This window comes from Eurosta solidaginis, chromosome X (genome assembly GCF_040869045.1).
Source record: "Eurosta solidaginis isolate ZX-2024a chromosome X, ASM4086904v1, whole genome shotgun sequence".
NCBI lineage: Eukaryota > Metazoa > Arthropoda > Insecta > Diptera > Tephritidae > Eurosta > Eurosta solidaginis.
The window spans coordinates 54,201,298-54,219,859 of NC_090324.1; the positions used below are offsets into that span (position 1 = coordinate 54,201,298).

The 18,562-nt window shown below is 42.1% G+C and overlaps 1 pseudogene; it reads left to right on the forward strand.

Annotated features, from left to right (window-relative positions):
- Positions 1–8,995: 8,995 nt before the first annotated feature.
- Positions 8,996–9,925, forward strand: LOC137234939 (protein RCC2 pseudogene; annotated as a pseudogene).
- The last annotated feature ends 8,637 nt before the right edge of the window (positions 9,926–18,562 follow it).

The window sequence follows — 18,562 nt, forward strand, 5'->3', positions numbered from 1 at the left end:
TGAGTATCGTAATTTGGATCCGCAACACACATACGTGCCAAACGTGTCACGTAACCAGCTTTATCGGATAAATGTGATCTGTTCTGCACTACAACGAAATATGCATATTCTGAAGAGTTAACTCCCTAAACATAGTTAACAAGGCAATTATAGATTGCTGTCTTGACAATTCGACATAATGTAAATCATTTAAAACGCCTTGATTACATGGCGGGCATGTCATACCTATAGTCAACATTCGTGAGTGTTGTTCCAACATATATAATATCTTCGTCCTTAAAGGAATATTTGGCTGGACCACGAACGCACAGGTGGACGCAAATTCGTCGCTAGCTGCTAAAAAGGGGTATCAAAAAATTGCGGCGCTTCCGGAAAACTGGTAAGATTATACATGTCACATGCCATTTGATGTAAACTTCCGCAGACTATTAGTACTCCTAAACCTAGTGCATAATGAACAATGAAAATTTTAATACGGTTATTACGTAAAGATTTTTCGACATCTGCAGGACAGCCGTTTGGATGCCAATGCGGCGCATCATATTTAGGTCCAGTTAAAGCCTGGGACAAAAGACGCAGATTTTCATTCAATTTCAAAATATTGTTAGTTCCACCGGCATAAAAAACATTAGTTTTGGAATCGTATGATAAATGAGAGAAATAATTTGTATACTGGGGTGTACTTAGTATGTTAGTCGCAGAGCGGTTGTAGTATTTGACGAGCTTGTTGGATTTGTCGAAATCTGCCATCCACGGAACTAATATCAAAGTTACTACCCTCCAGTTGTGATTTAGGCAGATTAAAGTGAGCAATAATATCTCGAGGTGAAAACTGGAACTCCAGCTGAGTCGTATCGTTTTGTGCTTATTGAAGAACCTTTGTTATAATGTTCCTATTAATTCGACGCATACTGTTGCTATCATTTGAAGCCTCGACCATATTGATATTACAGCAGTAGCATATTAAGCCGATAATACCCAATACAGAAATTCTTAATCGTAAAAAACGCCGCAGAGAGTTGCCAAATTGATTCTCGAAAATAAATATTTGATGTCCCACTAGTAATGTCCCAGCGGTGTTTTTTTTTCGTTGGTAACGTTTTACAAGGTGTATAATTTGTCAGGCATAATTGCGATTGCCTCTCAGGTGGTATTGCTTAATTTCCCAAAATTCCAAAAGGAGGAGCTTTTTAAACTATATGTTATTCATGCAGTAAATGTTGAAGTCTGTAAAAGAAACCCGTTAATTGCGAAAAATAGTCAGTCTTAAGGTAGTTTCACGATTGTGAGTTACCGTATGTTAAAGAATGGTCTGATCATAGAAATAACTCGGGTAATGTCTTTAAATGTTTGAATAATTGATTTGTTATAAAATGATTTACCCGGGTACTTGAGTCAACAACAATTAGCAATTAAACCGTCACGCATCGGTTTCATTAAATGCTTCACTATCCATCCAAGGTGAAATGTGACGTACATATATTTATAAGCATTTCGTCCACTTCAATTGATGGACTACAAGTTGCGAACTCGTCATCACTATCTTCACCGAAAATGAAAATCTTCTTCAGATAGGTGACTGAATGAAGCCGTCAAACGGCGCCTTGCATATATACTTCGCATGGCCAATGCTTCAAATCTGCAGAGGGCTTCTCGCTAAAGTCCACAGGCGCCGCTGCCGCCAATGCAGAATGTGTTTGAGAATTCACATCGTCGGGTAAATCAATAATAGGTGAAACTGGCAAATGTGTTATATTAGTTTATATGACCGGGGAGGTGGGATGATGAAGTTGCTTTTGCGGTGAACATATAACAGCATCAAAGCGTGATATGTCAGCTGTTGTAGGTGTTGGTACTGCGGTGCACTGTACGCTCTCATTCATTAGAGGCAAAGCGCTTATATTCTTTATTATTGTTTTATTCTTTTTTTTGATGTGTCTGAGCTGGTCTCGTATTAGAGGGAGGAGGCATAACAATACTGTCACGTTTTTCGAATAGTGCAACCTATCATGCAATCTTGATATCGGTACAATGTGTATCGGCTATACGCAGGAGGCTTAGCGTTGATGTGGTTGTTTGTGAAATGTCTGCGGGTTTTGGCTAATGTCGTCGTTTTGGAGTCGCCGCAACTATGGCAGTGATTTCTTGATTGAGAAGCTGTCGAAACATTTCTATCTTCTCTTGTAATGTTAAATTGCAAGGACTTTGTTAGTTCATTACGGAAGTGTTATCTGTTGTTGATCTTTTCCGCCTTCGAGGTTTATTGGCAATGCAGAAGGAACTTTCATCGGTTTGTGTTGATTTTTTACTATATGCACTTTTGAAAGTGGTTTCCTGTGTTTTAGCAGTACTACCTAACTTCCTCAAATCTTCCTTCAAACGAAATTCTTGTGTAGTACGACGAACTTTTGCAGTAATCTAGTGCATTGATAGCGTCTTGCATGCATACAAGTTTTTAAAGCTTTATTTTCAAGCAAACGACAACATTCCTTGCATGCGACGACATCGGTCTGTTCATCTGGTGGACTACGTTCGTCTAATGTTTGGTTTTTTATGTTTACATTCATAAGTTTCGAGTCCCGAGGAATCCGTAAGCGTGGTCCATATGGTGCAGACCAAATTCTGATATTAAATCCTTATTAAATAATTAATTATCCTCAAACATTTTAAGCCGATTTCCTATTTCTCCGTCTGGTTTTTGTATGGACGGTCGCAAAATTAAATAAAATTACATCAACGATAAATTTTACAAAAAAAAGAGGGGATGAAAGAATGGGTATATTATGAGTCGTAGTATTTGATGCTTCCCATTTAAGGAGAACACTTTTATTGCGTGCGTATAATAAAGCGAAGATTCCGGTGAATATTTATAAACACTCTAGAATCTCCCAACTTTTCTAGCACTACAAGCGAGCTTCTTCTACTATCATTGCCAAAGAACACAAGAGAAGTCATTATAGATTTACGTAACTCACTATATCCTCATTTAATTGCTGTTGAGGTATACTATATAACATAATTTCTCCAACAGCAGCTTGTGAAAGCTGTTGTGTTTGCATTATCGGGGATTGTTGGGAGAGTGGTTGTTGCAGCTGCTTTTGTTGTTGTTGAATAACACGCTGCGCGGGAGAACTTCCAACCGAAACAATAGATGTCTGCATCTGTTGCTGGCGTTGTCGCTTGAGAAAATTGCTTTGCTGAGACGTCACATTAGGTTGAAAGTTCGACTGAACATGTTGATGGCTATATAGATTAGTTCTAGGAATTGTCAACGGTGGTTGTTTTTATTATTGTGTTTGTAGAAGAGTTTATATTAAACAGACTGCCTTTATTATTTCCAGAATTTGAATTTGACTTTCCTAAGGTTAAATTCAAGCTAGCCGCTTTACTGCTAGCCGCTGATGCTATTATTGTTAAATCGACGCTTTTTCAAAAGTGTCTTATTGAGTGTCCCTTTCGTTTTTAATGAATATGAGAATTTCGATGGTTTGGATAGTTTTTTAAATACAGGTATTAAATCACCATTGAAAGGTGAAGGGGCGCGTAAAAGCCGACAGTTGTTTTTCTCCCTTTTTTTTAATATTTGAACATGCATTCAAGGCAACTTGATGCTATCGAAAAGCGCTTTTACTCCGTCTGTTTCGATAAGGTTGTCAGTTCACTGGTTGAAATTCCACTAGATTTATAAGTTGGGCGGCTCACGACGTAGACTAATTAGTTTGGTCTTTCGTGAAGTGGAAGACAATAGAAAGGATTTTTAATTGGATGCCGCAGATTCTTCTGCCTCATCGCGATTGTCTGGTAAGATGATGAGCTTTACCAGGGGTCAGTTTATCTGGCCTTTCATCGTCATGATATCGACCACTCTGACGCGATCGTCAGGTCCTGGGTGTAATTTAACCACCCGTCCGAGTCTCCATTCGTTTGGAGACAAATTGTCCTCCTTGATTACGACCAAGTCCCCGATTTTTAGGTTCATTTTGGGAAATCTCCATTTGTTTCTTTTCTGTAGTTCAGAGAGGTATTCAGATTTCCACCTCTTGCAGAAGGAGTGATGTAGGGATTTTAACTTTTGCCATCGATTTATGATTGAGGCAGAGTTTTCGCTGGCGTCAGGTTCTGGTGGAGATAAGAGATGTCCTCCTACCAGAAAGTGGCCTGGGGTTAGTGGCTCCAGGTCTGATGCATTGTTTGACGCAGGGCTCAATGGTCGGGAGTTGGGCAGGCTTCAATCTTGCATAGCAAAGCCGCAAACTCCTCAAAGGTGAATTTGCAACTTGAAGCGATTTTTGTGAAGTGGCTTTTAAAACTTTTCACTCCCGCCTCCCACAGTCCCCCCATGTGAGGAGCTGATGCGGGAATGAAGTGCCCCGATAAGGATTGACGGGAGTACTTGGATAGGGTATTATCGCGGGCATTTTGTAGGAATTCCCTCATTTCCGCTTTAAGTGCTCTAGAAGCCCCGACAAAATTCGTGCCATTGTCGGAAAACATTTTACTAGGGCAGCCTCTCCGCGATACGAACCTCGCTAATGCTGCTAAAAATGATTGGGTGCTGAGGTCGGAGGTGGGTTCCAGGTGAATCGCTTTCGTTTCAAAGCAAACGAACAAGCACACATACCCCTTCGACACTCGACAACCTCGCCCTCGAAAGTTCTTTATATCGAAGGGTCCCGCAAAATCAACTACTGTGTTTGTGAATGCCCGTGAGTACGTAGTTCTCTCCTTGGGTACAATTCCCATTAGCTGGGTTTGAACACGTTTTCGGTAAATCGTGCATTCCTTGCAATTGTGGATTGTCCATTTTATCATGTTCTTGACCCGTGGTATCCAATACTGCGTACGGATGAGGTGTAGCATAAGTTGGTTTTCCCCATGGAGTGAGATCCTAAACTTTACAATAAGACGCGACAACTGGCAATTATACGGCAAAATGACTGGATGTCGCTCGTTGTACGGAATATCTTCGGAAGCTTCGAGGCGGCCGCCTGCCCTCATAACCCCCCTTTCATCTAAGAATGGTGATTACGTGTGATTCGGGACGATGGGGATTCGCTCGCACGTAACACCAAAAAAGAAATGTAAAAGAGAAGGAACTAGTTAGTGACTTATTGAAAAACAACACTTTCACTAATCTAATTAACAACAAACTTTCTTTATTCAATAACTCAAAGTAAATGGAAAAGTTAAATTACGAAGTATTTCGGAAATTACTTTAATTTAATGGTTTGGAATTCGCACTTGAAACAATGAATGCTTACCTTCGGTGTGGTTGCTGGAGCTCACTTGCTGATGTTCAAAAGAAAAGTGAAAGTGAAAAAAAAGGAAAGAGTCCATGGCACCCGCCGATTGCTAACTTTCGTCGAGTTTTCCCCTACTCAATTAGTTCTCGGCTGTGCAAGGACAGTTACCGGTAATGGTTAAGTATATGGACCGTATTAGGGTGAACTAAAAGTTATTTTAAAAATATTTAGGCTGGTGGCCTAAACATGCCGGCCCCCTTGCGGCGAGCAAGCTGAGAACAAACAACCAGTCCGAATTGACATCTAAGATAATACATGTAGCGATATATTGGGTGTACAGAATATGAAATAAAGTAGGATTCGTACGTTGTTCTCTATCGCCTTGTGGTGATGGCTCCCATTTCTCGATAAATACTGTGGATGAGAGAAAAATGGTTAATACATAAATACGTGGTTCCATTTAGTTCAATGCACCTTATTAGATTAAAATGTGGATGTGGAGCTATCTGTAGATATGTTGTAGATATAAAAATATTCTGCGATTGGCTTACTGTTGGTAGGCCCCCGAGATGACCAGGCCAAATATGGTGGCCTGAGCTAGTAGCCCGTTAGTCGTGGACGGTGGCGTGCCGCTGATCATAAGACTAGCATAAACATCAGCGCCGAGTGTAAGTCGCACTGGTGCGGCGCGGTAAAAATCGGGGTCTGCCAACCGCATAAACTGGAAAGGCGTTGCGATTGTGGAGTCTACGCTAGCGATCGGGTTGAGACGGTTATGGCGTGTTATTACTATAGCTTGGGTGACTACCCTCCCTGCTACCCCATACTTCCCGCGCAATATGAGTGTACATCTCGTTGGTGACGTGGAATTCATGCGCTCCAGATGGAGTTCGTTCGCCAGATTGGCATCAATCACTGTGTTTGGGGAGCAGGGATCGATGAGTGCGCGTACCAGATGCAGGCGTCCTCCGGACTCGATGCGAACAACTGCCGTGGGTGCGATCGCGATAAACGATCTTATTATCGATGGTGTGGCTGGGGTTGCTATAACTCGGCCGGTCCTAAAGCGTTTGGGCACTTCTTTTCGTCGGACAAGTGCTCGCCCACGGTCTTCTTCTCGGGATTCATACGGGACCGTTCTACCCGATGTGCGCCGCGATGAGCGGAAAGGACGCGTTTCCGCGTCACCACGTCTCACATGAGTAGAACGGGGGGGTGGTCGGAAAGGACGTGTTTCAGAGCCACCGACGTGTGAATTCTGCTTGCTCCCAGTTGGTCGTACAGCTTCGGTTTCTAATTGCCGTTGTTGTTCGTGCCGTAATAGCGGTCGGAAAGGACGTGTTTCAGAGCCGCTCTGTTGTCTACGAAGGGTAGCTAATGCCGCCAATCTTGCTTCTTCTTCTTCTTCGGCATCCCGATCATCCATTTGTTGCGCCCAAGACTTGGTTCTTTCGGTGAGGGCCAGGGATAAGGCACCGTCTGAGCTTTCTCCGTCATCGAGAAGGTCGCTTGTGGTTTGCCTCCATTCCTTGGTTTCGTCCCGGTGAAGGGTAGTATGATGATGCTCGTTGCATCGATAGCACTTGTCCTTACTTGTGCATACCTCGTGACTGTGGAAAGGGGACAAACAGTTGATGCAATAGTTATGTTCGCGGACCGCCTGCCACCTCTCTTCAGCGGACATCCTGCGGTATTGTGCGCAGAATCGTACGCCGTGATTTGCGGCGCAAAGGCGGCATGGTATGGAGAAACTTCTGGAACGCTCCTCTGTCTTGACGCGAGTTGCCGTGAAACGAGTCATTCTAAAAACATAATCGAGCGTTATTACATTGATTTCGTCTACATGGATGGCTAGTGCGGTTATGTATGAGGACGTTTTTTTTTTTTTTTTTATTAATATTTGCTATTATTATTATTAAGAAGGGGCAAGGGGAAAACCGCTAAACTGATTTTAGCACCCATCATCCCATGTAGATGGTGCTCTGGTATTTTACCTTACATATTTCAGCCTTTGGTCGGTCGATGTCGCTGAGCTGGCGCGACATAATTTGTGGTGTGTTTTAATTTTACTACAAGTGGCGTGCCACCACACACTACAGATTCCGAACTTGACTGTTGTACGTGTATGAAAAATGCTTGCGCAGTTGCGATTTCATCATTCAACCTTATTGTTTCGATGTGTATTGTCGATAAAGCTAAGGCCACACTGAGCTGCACTACACTGCGCTGCAAAATATTCTTCGCATGTATTCTTATGGAACAATTCACACCTAGCGGTAGCAGCACTTCGCGGCGCGGCCATGAGCGGCACTGTTGATCAAATAGAAAAAGTGAAGCGCCGCTGCCGCTACATGTCGCACCGCTTAGTGTGCACGCACTTTAATTGCCGTCTTCCAGGGAGTTTTACAGCTCCACCTCACGCTCAACTCTCACGGGAATGCTCTGGATCATTGATAGACGCGAGATGTGATAGTCAGATGCCGCCGCTGTTTTTCATTTAACTCATACGGCGAATGGCCGTGAGAAGAAAGAGGAAAAAAAACACAAGAGCTGAAAGAGAATGACGTAAAAATTGCCCTTAAAAATATCGGAACTCCTGTTTACATGCGCAGTGCGCCACCTCCTGTAATTCCATCATGGTCAAGCATTGCAAAACAGACGCTAACCTCAGGCAAAAATCACTTCGAAAACCCCCTGTCGCGCTGCCACACTACATGTCGCGTATAAAATATCTCTACCAATCATTCGCTGAAGCAGTCAAGTGTGACGTAGACGCGCAGAAAAAAGCAATGAGCTCGTGAATGCACAATCTTCTGTGTGTGATTTGTGATGCTTGACTGCTTGATTGTCAGAAGTGAAGTGTAGAAATTTTGACATTTACTACACTTTTCCACTTCCTGAACGAGAAAATTCCGATTAGCCCAAGTGAGACCTACTACACGTGTGTGCGCGCAAGTTTTTGATTTTCACAAGTTTCGGAAGACCAATTTTTCTTGTTTTAAAGGACCAATTTCTGCATTTATAAAATTCCGAAGTAATATCAACAAAATGGCACAAGCTATTAAGAAAATCATGCCTATGCTGGATCGCATTCCCATCAAACGCGTGGAAGCAGTTAGTACCACCTTTTTTTTCATAGTGCAATCGCTTTGAAAATCGTTTTTAGAATAATTCTCTATTTCAGCCCCCCTTTGTGCCGTGCCAATCAGTGCTTCATACTTTGCATTTTTATAAAAACCATTGCAAAATAGTACACAAATAAAAAGCTTATTAAATGGTAAGTAAAGTACAACAATCCTTTTGTAGCGAATCCTAAGGCAGGCGACAGATTATTAACAAGTGGTACACCGCTTAATAGAAGCGTCTTAAGTGATAAATATGTTGTAGGTGGTATGTTGAATGAAATCTTTACAAACTTGCTGCTCATTATTTGAAAGTAAATCGCTACCCAAAGGTTTTTGTAGATGCTTCAATTCATCTATTTGAGCACGTAAACTACTGCTCATTGGTATTGTTGCTGTAGGTGATATTTGCGATTTCATATCAATAATATTATTGTTTTCCGGAAACAATAGTTGATGAAGTTGTGGTTTTTCGTTTACGACGACGTCGTTTATTTGGAGTTTTTATTATGACTGCGTTGGCTTTTGAGACGCTTTGTGTATATACTTTATGCCTTTGATAACTTTAGAATGTGAGCGCTTTTTATCTCAAGCTTTTGACAATCGTGTTTTCCTTTGATTTAAATTTCGATGGCTACTTTTTTCCTTTGTTTGGAACGCGTCAACATTGTCCAAGTTGCATGTGGTCGGCACCATTCTCTCCTTTTGACGGAGACAGGTACTGTTTATGCCTGCGGAGAGAATAAGTCAGGCCAATGTGGTATAGGTAACACCCAGCCGGTGGTAAGTATCCCAACCCCAATAAACTACCGTGGTCCGCCAATTATTCGTATATGTTGAGGAGCCGAGTTTGACATTAGAGGTAATTTGCATACATTTGGGTTACCCGAATACGGTCAATTGGGACATAACACAGATGCAAAGTATTTCGTCCATGCGAACAAATTATCTTGTCACCTTGAAACGTCTCCAAAATAAAGGAAAAATCGTACTTTATATTGCGAAAGGCAAGAGGGACATGTAATACCTATAGAGAATGTTCAAATTGTCGACTTCGCCTGCGGTAATAATCATACGGGCGCCACTGATTCTAAGAATCGTGTGTATAGTTGGGGATGTGGCAGCTTTGGGCGCCTTGGTCAAGCAGAGCCTACGGACGAGATGGTACCTCGTTTAATAAAATTTTTCGACATGCAAGGACGTGATGAACTCTTTCTATTTGGGCAAAATAAGAAAACGGGAGAAGCAAATATGTACCCAAAACCTGTTCAGGACTTATCTGGGTGGAACATTACTGATGTCGGATGCGGAAACACTTCTATTATCCTATCAGCTGATGATACCTTACTAGCCTGGGGCGCTTCTCCTACCTATGGGGAATTGGGTATTGGCGAGTTCCCAAGGTCGTCCACTGTTCCTAAGGAAGTCCTCAAAATGGATAATATGAAAATACCTCAGGTCGCTATGGGTTATTCTCATGCTATATTACTAGTAGATACTGCTCACGAGTCAACTAAACACAAATATGATAAGTTACTAGAATATACTATCGGTGACTGAGTAATGCAGTTGCAAAAACGTATTTATTTAAAGCTTATCCAACATTTATTAAACATATTCAGAGTGGCGTAGAAAAATAAATAGACAGTGACGGAGAAAAGTCTACATACACCCCCTTTTTCCTCTGGGTTGAAAGGCTAATAATTTTCCTGAAAAATGGTATGGTACAGTTGTATAACTGACTCATTTTGTTTTATTGATTGTCATAATAAGCTACAAAAAACCCTCACTTTAATACAAAATAGCGCAGTTATGGGAAAGAAACAAAAAAACAAAAACCAACGTCCCTACAGTACACAAATAACCTGTTTAGTATGAATAACCTCACGTAGCTCTAAATAATGTTGCCTTATATTAACATCTTGAAACCGTCGTGGCGTTAAGGCTACTAAATTCGTTAACAGGGGTTATACTGTTCTAAATTTCTGTGATGCGTTCTTTGAGGACAGCAGCGCTAGAAACCGGGTTTTTCTCCATGCCTAAAGCCATTTAGTATGCTTTGGAGCCTAATTTCGGAAAACATAACTTCCCCAAAATTATCGTTTTGCTCCAATACCCCGATCGGTGCTTCATAGGGTAATTTTGTTTTTTTTTTTTTGAAATAAGGTTTAAATAAAAATGATTGGAAACCTTTTGTGCTCCACGCACGTGAGAAAAAACCTTTGTGCGCTAAGCTATCAGCTTTTAAATTTTAAGGAAAAACTTTTTTTTTGTCAGCCATGAAAGTCTTAGAGGAGCATGTTGAAGATATGCCATTATCATGAGTACAATTTTGGGAACGTGTTGGTTTGGCCCCCATTTTGTTTGTTTGTATGAATGTGACTCCGCCAAATAGGAGGTGTGTGAATGGCTCCGCTATACATAGGAGCGTATAGTGCACTCATGCCAAAACATAGGCAGTTGTATGAATGTAACTCCGCCAAATAGGAGGTGTGTGAATGGCTCCGCTAAACATAGGAGCGTATAGTGCACTCATGCCAAAACATAGGCAGTTGTATGAATGTAACTCCGCCAAATAGGAGGTGTGTGAATGGCTCCGCTAAACATAGGAGCGTATAGTGCACTCATGCCAAAACATAGGCAGTTGTATGAATGTGACTCCGTCAAATAGGAGGTGTGTGAATGGCTCCGCTAAACATAGGAGCGTACATTTCACTCATGCCCAAAGCAAGGCCATGGGCGCATGAAAGCAAGTCTTGCGCCGAGGTGAATTAGTTAAGTTATATATATATAGATATGGCCTAACCAACGCGTTCCCACTTGAGCTCATATTTACCTTTATAACTAAACATTAGGCAATCTTAACCCAATGCCATCTGCAAAGGTGTACTACTGTTTAGATAAATATAGGTTTGCAGCCAGGAAATTCTCCTGTTGTATAATAATTTCATGGCTGATAAGAAAGCTCTTAAACCTAGACTTATTTCAAAGAGCAATTGGCTCATCGCATCGTTGTTTTGAAATTTGTTCCTAGGGAGTGTTGCATGAAGGGTTTGATGGTCTTGGATAATTTGTAATAGGATAATAAGAATTATAGACAAGCTTCAGATCCCTAATTCGGTGTCACACCCTGACTAGACAAGAAGTGGAATTAGGGAGAATGAGAAGTGGGGTATTAAAGATCTCCGACCCTCTCCTCGCAAGGAGGAAGCAAGACCAACTTTGTGATTGGTCTCGTCGTGTGCCCTCTCGCGGTATCAAGCTCGACGACTCGAACTCGATTGTCGGCTCCATAATGGAGTTTGGTTATTCGCCCTAATCTCCATTCGTTCGGAGGTAAATTTTCCTCTTTTATGACTACCAGGTCCCCTTGTTTCAGATTGGCTTGTGGGTGTTTCCACTTGGTGCGTTTTTGCAATTCGGTGAGATATTCGGACTTCCACCGTTTGCAAAACGTTTGATGTAATGCCTTCAGCTTCTCCCAGCGGTTGACAAGTGAGGCACGATTCTCACTGACGTCAATCTCTGGTGGGGCTAGTAGATGACCGCCAATGAGGAAGTGTCCCGGAGTGAGTGGTTCCAAGCTGGACGGGTCGTTGGAGGAGGGGCTCAGAGGTCTCGAGTTGAGACAAGACTCAACTCTGCAAAGAAGGGTACTGAACTCCTCCATAGTAAATTTGTAGTCCAACGCTATCTTTTTGAAGTGGTTTTTAAAACTTTTGACTCCAGCTTCCCACAGTCCGCCCATATGAGGGGCGGCTGCCGGTATGAAGTGCCATTGAAGGGTTTGGTGATAATACTTCGATAGGGCTTGGTTACGCGCATCGGCGAGGAAAGCTTTGAGTTCGGATCGAAGTGCTCGAGAGGCACCGACGAAGTTTGTTCCGTTGTCGGAGTATATGTTCTTCGGACACCCTCGCCTGGCGACAAACCGATCGAAAGCTGCTAAAAAGGCGGCGGTACTGAGGTCACTCGCGACTTCTAAATGAATCGCCTTGGTGGCAAAGCAGACAAAGAGGCAGACGTAACCCTTTGATATGCGGCATCCTCTTCCGCTATAAGATTTGATGTCAAACGGTCCGGCAAAATCTACCCCCGTATTGGTGAAAGCCCGGGAAAAGGTGGTTCGCTCTGGAGGTAGATCTCCCATCAGTTGGGTTTGGGTCCGTTTGCGGAATATGGTGCAGGTTTTGCAATTATGTATGACCGATCGGATCATATTTTTTACCCTAGGTATCCAATATTCTGTGCGTAGGCGACGAAACATCAGTTGGTTCTCACCATGCAAGGTATCTTTGTGGATGAACTGGACAAGAAGTCGTGTGAGCCGGCAGTCATACGGCAGAATGATCGGGTGCCGTTCACTGTAGGGAAGATCCTTGGCCCCTGAAAGACGACCGCCCACCCTCAATATGCCCTTTTCATCGACAAGCGGGGTAAGAGGCAGGATTTCACTCTTTGAACCGATGAGTTTCCCGGATTTCAAACTCGAAAGTTCCTCCGAATAATGCTTCCGCTGGTAGAGAGCTATTAAACGACTTGTCGTGGCCTGAATTTCATTGGGTGAAATGAAGTACGATTCCGCTTTAAAGGAAGATTTTGTTTTAGTATTGGTACTTTGCGAAAATCTTATAATATATGATATGACCCGCAAGGCTCTTGAAAGTTCTGAAAACCTTTCTAGGATATCCTCATTTCCACTTATTTTTGATGTGGTAAAGGCTTTTACGCGCTTTTGCTCAATATCTGTCTGATACTCCTTTCCTTGATTTGGCCGCTTTGAATTGTCTTCTTGTAACCAAGAAGGTCCCTGCCACCACAAGGAGCTTGCGACTAGGTCTTTTGCGGACAGCCCTCTGCTGGCCAAATCTGCTGGGTTTGATGCAGACTCTACGTGGTGCCAGGCACTGTTCCCTACCTTTTCTACGATTTTGGTTACTCGATGAGCCACAAATGTTGACCAAGAGCAGGGAGGTTTTTTAATCCACGCTAAAACGATCGTTGAGTCAGTCCATAGGTGTGTTTGGAATTTTCCCAAGTTCAGGTTTTCGCGCACTGATTCTAAAGTTTCGGCTAACAAGACTGCTCCGCACAGTTCCAATCTGGGTAGCGAAATTGTTTTTACGGGAGCTACTCTTGTTTTCGCCATTAGTAGGCTGACGTGGACCTCCTCATTAACCCTTGCCCTAAGAAATATTGTAGCTGCATAGGCTTTTTCGGATGCGTCGCAGAACCCATGTAATTCAACGTCCGCATTTAGTGTAAAATTTACCCATCTTGGTATCTGTATATTGTTAATATCCGGGTAGTCCTCCATAAATGTTTGCCATTTATCTAGGGTACGCGTGGACACTGTCTCGTCCCAGTCAGTTCCTTCCAGCCAGATGTTTTGCATTATGATCTTGGCTACTATGATGACTGGCGCGAGCCATCCCAAAGGATCGAAGAGTTTGGCGATCGCTGAAAGTATTGCCCTTTTCGTCAGGACCTCACGATTTTCGATAGGTTTTGCGGTAAAATAGAAATAATCCGAATGCGCGTTCCATCTGATGCCTAATGTTTTGACTGTACTCGCATCCTCGAATTCCAGAAAATCTTCGTTTAGCAAGTGGGATTTTGGGATTCCTTTCAGTATTCGGCTGCAGTTCGAAGTCCACTTTCGCAAAGAAAAACCTGCTGACCGTAGTACGTGGGTGACTTCCTCCCGAGCTTTAATTGTAGACTCGATGCTGTGGCCTCCTGCTAGCACGTCATCGACGTACATGCTTGTACGCAGAATGCTGGCTGCTATGGGTGATGAAGTCTCTACATCATCTGCTAGTTGGTGCAGTGTCCTTATTGCCAAATACGGAGCACAGTTAACTCCAAACGTTACTGTCTTTAATTCATAGACGTTGATAGGATCCCCTGGATTATTGCGAAATACTATTCTTTGGAACTGGGTTTGGTTGGGCATTACCCATATTTGGCGATACATCTTCTCTATGTCGCCATTAAAGACATATTTGAAGAATCGCCAACGAAGGAGCAGAATTGTTAGGTCGGCCTGCAGTACGGGGCCGGTGTATAACACGTCATTCAAACTAGTGCCATTGGCAGTGGGACACGATGCGTTAAAAACTACTCTTACTTTTGTAGTCGTGCTCTCCTCTTTTATTACCGCATGATGAGGCAAAAAATAGCAATTTGTTGCATGGGGAGGGATAATGGTGGGAACTTTTGTCATATGCCCTAGTGTTTCGTATTCCGCTAATACTCTGTTGTATTCAGTTTGCAGGGCTGGCGTTTTCGATAGACGCGTCTCGTTTCGGTAAAACTGAGAGCAAGCGCTTTTCAGAGAGGGCCCTAATGTGATGCTGTTTGGAAACCCCTGCTTGAATGGTAGGGCTACGATGTATTTCCCATCAGTATTCCTTTTTGTTGTCGCTTTGTAAAGTGCCTCGCAATAGACATTATCCTCAGTGAGGGACCTTTTCTTAGGGATATCTTCTAGTTCCCAAAAGGCAGTCAATTGTTTCTCGATGCTGATTTCATTAAAAAAAGATACTCGGTTATTAATTGGCTGAGTTGCTTCTGTGCGAGCGGTTAATATCCAACCGAAGACGGTTTCTTGGGCGAGAAGCGTATTTAAGACGTTCTTCCGTATGCCGTCTAGAATTACTTGAGGATAAATGTCGCCTCCTAGGATTAGGTCCACTGGTTCGTTAACGAAGAACCTTTTATCCGCCAGAACAAGATCAGGGAACTCTTGTCGAGTCATTGCGTCAACTTGACATGTTGGAAGATCCCCTGTCAACTGAGGTAGGACCAGAACCACTGTATCAATGCATACTAAGGGGTTTATAAGGGAACCCAGTCTTATGGAGCAGGACTCTTTCACTTGCGCAGATGGTGTGTTATTAATGCCTGAAACTTGGACGTGCAATCGTTTCGATGGCAGATGTATTCTGTTTTTGAGTCTTTCTGTTATAAACGAACATTCAGACCCAGAGTCTATAAGTGCTCTCGCGGTGAAATCCACTCCATTATAGTTTATTTTCACTCGTGCTGTGCCTAGTAATACCCCCTTTGTTGTATGTGCATGACAGGAAGAGACGCTATTAATATTTTCTTTTCTCTTTTCAGAGTCCATCCTTGCCCTTGCCTGTTGTGAAGTGGAGGGTATGTTATCATTGTTATGTTGGTTGCCCCTTTGGGAAGTTGTTGATGTTGTTTTTGGATGAGCTGTCGGAAGATGGAGCAAGGTGTTGTGCCTTGAGTGACATGAGTTGCAGTTGAATGGACTCGTGCATCTTGTCACTGTGTGCCCAGCCGACAAGCAGTTCAGACAACAGTTGTTGCTTTTCACATAAGCTATTTTGTCTGCCGTGGACAGCTTACGGAATTTTTGGCAGTTTCGTAATTTGTGCTCCTTACTGTTGCACATCTTACATGCCGTTTGTGGAACGCTGGCTTGGTAAACTCCAAGTTTTGTAGGCATTTCCTTTGAACTATTCGTATGAGTTTTGGGCGGCTTGGATGGTTTGCTACCCTTTATGTCAGACACAGTTTCTAGAGTCTGAAAACGGCTGGACAGGAATTTGTCCATATCCTCCCATTTTGGGATGTCCGTTTTCTTCTCTACGGTTTGTTCCCATAGCGCCAAGGTGGATTCCGGGAGCTTTGTGGAACATAAGTATGTTATAATTGCATCCCAGTTTGTAATGTCGATTTGGTGACATTGAAGAGCCGATATGCAATTATTTATTTCGCGTTGTAATTTTTTTATTGCTGTTCCGCATTCGTATTCGACTGCCGTAAGATTAAACAAAAGTTTCAATTGCGTGTTCACTAGGACACGCTTATTCTCATACCTGTCTTTTAAGTTTTTCCAGGCTGTTTGAAACCCTTCATTCGTCAGGGAGCACCTTTCTACTATTTCTTTTGCTTCCCCTTGAGTTTTCTGCCTTAGGTAGTAAATTTTTTCAACATCTTGCAGATCCTTGTTGAGAATATATAAGGCCGTGAACATATCTCTAAAAGCCGGCCAAGAAAGGTAATCACCTTTAAACACATCGGTATCGCAAGGGGGCAGCCGGATTTTATGTCCATGATTCGGATTGGTTTCCACTTTTGTGGCAGGGGCATTTGCAGGTGGTGCTAATTTTTCCACTTCAGCAGCGATCGTAGCCATGCATTTCATATAGCATGCGAAACAGCTTTTATTTTTCTGCTTAATGGATTGCAGGTCCTCTTTCGTAATATCTGTAGAGTTGAGGAGACCTTCATAAAGTGACTTTGTCTTCTTCCATAGTGCTTTCAGCTCCTCTTGCTGTATTGCAAGGGTGTGTTTGTTTTGTTCAGCGATTGGCTTCGCATTGAACTCCTGCTCAAACTCCACTATGGAGTCTGTCATTCTTATGTAGGTCTCCATTTTTTTTATTATTTTAAATATCTTGTCTCTTTTAAGGAACGAGAGCGGAAGTAATGACTCTTAGTATTGTGCTTGCAACGAAAGCGAAACTATAAGAATTGACACAGATAGAAATCTGTTTCAAGATTTAATGTGTCTAATTATTTGTGTATTATTGTTGAAATTTCTAAGAGTGACACAGATAGAAATTTGGATGGAAATTTAATGTGTCAAAATTGTTATTTGATGAAAAGGTGAAGTGGGCTAATTGTGCCAAACCAATTTAGTATTCCAAGAAAAAGGTATTGAATGCAATTCTGTACTTCTTCGACGATGAAAAACGTAATGAACTTATTTATTTTGATTTATTTTCCTGTTTGATACACAATTTTGAAAATAACTTTATTATGGACTGTAAGTAAATAGTGTCTCCTACCAGCCACTAGCCATCCAATGGTGTATATAAGTCGTCGTGGCTTGGATATTGTGTACAAGTGTATAAACTGAAGTGAATCTGTGACAAGTTTACAAAAAACATCAACCAGGTGGAAATAAAGGTGTTGTGTACTTCTTATCGAAATTTCGAATGAAAAGAGACTATCCCTAAGCCTTATGTTGCACAGTGCAGTGGAGGTGAGGAGAGAAAAAAAATTTTTTTTTTTTTTTTCCACTGCCTGTCTGCCTTGAGCTGTGTCGGAGGACTCTTACCACTGGTGGGGGAGTCAACCGATAGTCAAAAGGCGATTGGTGTGTTTAAAAAACACGAAATTTCCACCTACTTCGGATTATAAACCTATCACGAGTTCACTTCTATACGTTCACGTATTGCAAAAAAAAAAATGGTGGTGCATGAACTAATAGAACCAACGTACCTTGTGTCACTTAAGTGATGATGTGTTTTATGATATGTGTAGATGTGCGGACTGTATGAAGTGTTGACTGTATGATGCGATGACTATATGATGTGCGGAATGTATGAAGTGTTGACTGTATGTATGCGATGACTATATGATGTGCGGACTGTATGATGTGATGACTGTATGATGCGATGATAATGTGATGTGCGGACTTTATGATGTGATGACTGTGTATATAGAATGCTCGCTATTACCACTCGTCGCTACTTAATGGCTGATCGCTGGTATTTCTTTTAAGTCTCACTTATTTTATTGCAAATTTTCACCGTCGATTATAATATTTTGTTGAAAATTTCACTTTAAATTTTAATGCGCTGGCTGAATATTGTGTTCACTTCGATTTTCCTGGCGCGATAGGACCGATGATTACGTGTGATTCGGGACGATGGGGATTCGCTCGCACGTAACACCAAAAAAGAAATGTAAAAGAGAAGGAACTAGTTAGTGACTTATTGAAAAACAACACTTTCACTAATCTAATTAACAACAAACTTTCTTTATTCAATAACTCAAAGTAAATGGAAAAGTTAAATTACGAAGTATTTCGGAAATTACTTTAATTTAATGGTTTGGAATTCGCACTTGAAACAATGAATGCTTACCTTCGGTGTGGTTGCTGGAGCTCACTTGCTGATGTTCAAAAGAAAAGTGAAAGTGAAAAAAAAGGAAAGAGTCCATGGCACCCGCCGATTGCTAACTTTCGTCGAGTTTTCCCCTACTCAATTAGTTCTCGGCTGTGCAAGGACAGTTACCGGTAATGGTTAAGTATATGGACCGTATTAGGGTGAACTAAAAGTTATTTTAAAAATATTTAGGCTGGTGGCCTAAACAAATGGGTTCAGTGGTAGTACCTCGCTCTTTGCTCCTATAAGTTTTTTAGATTTTAAA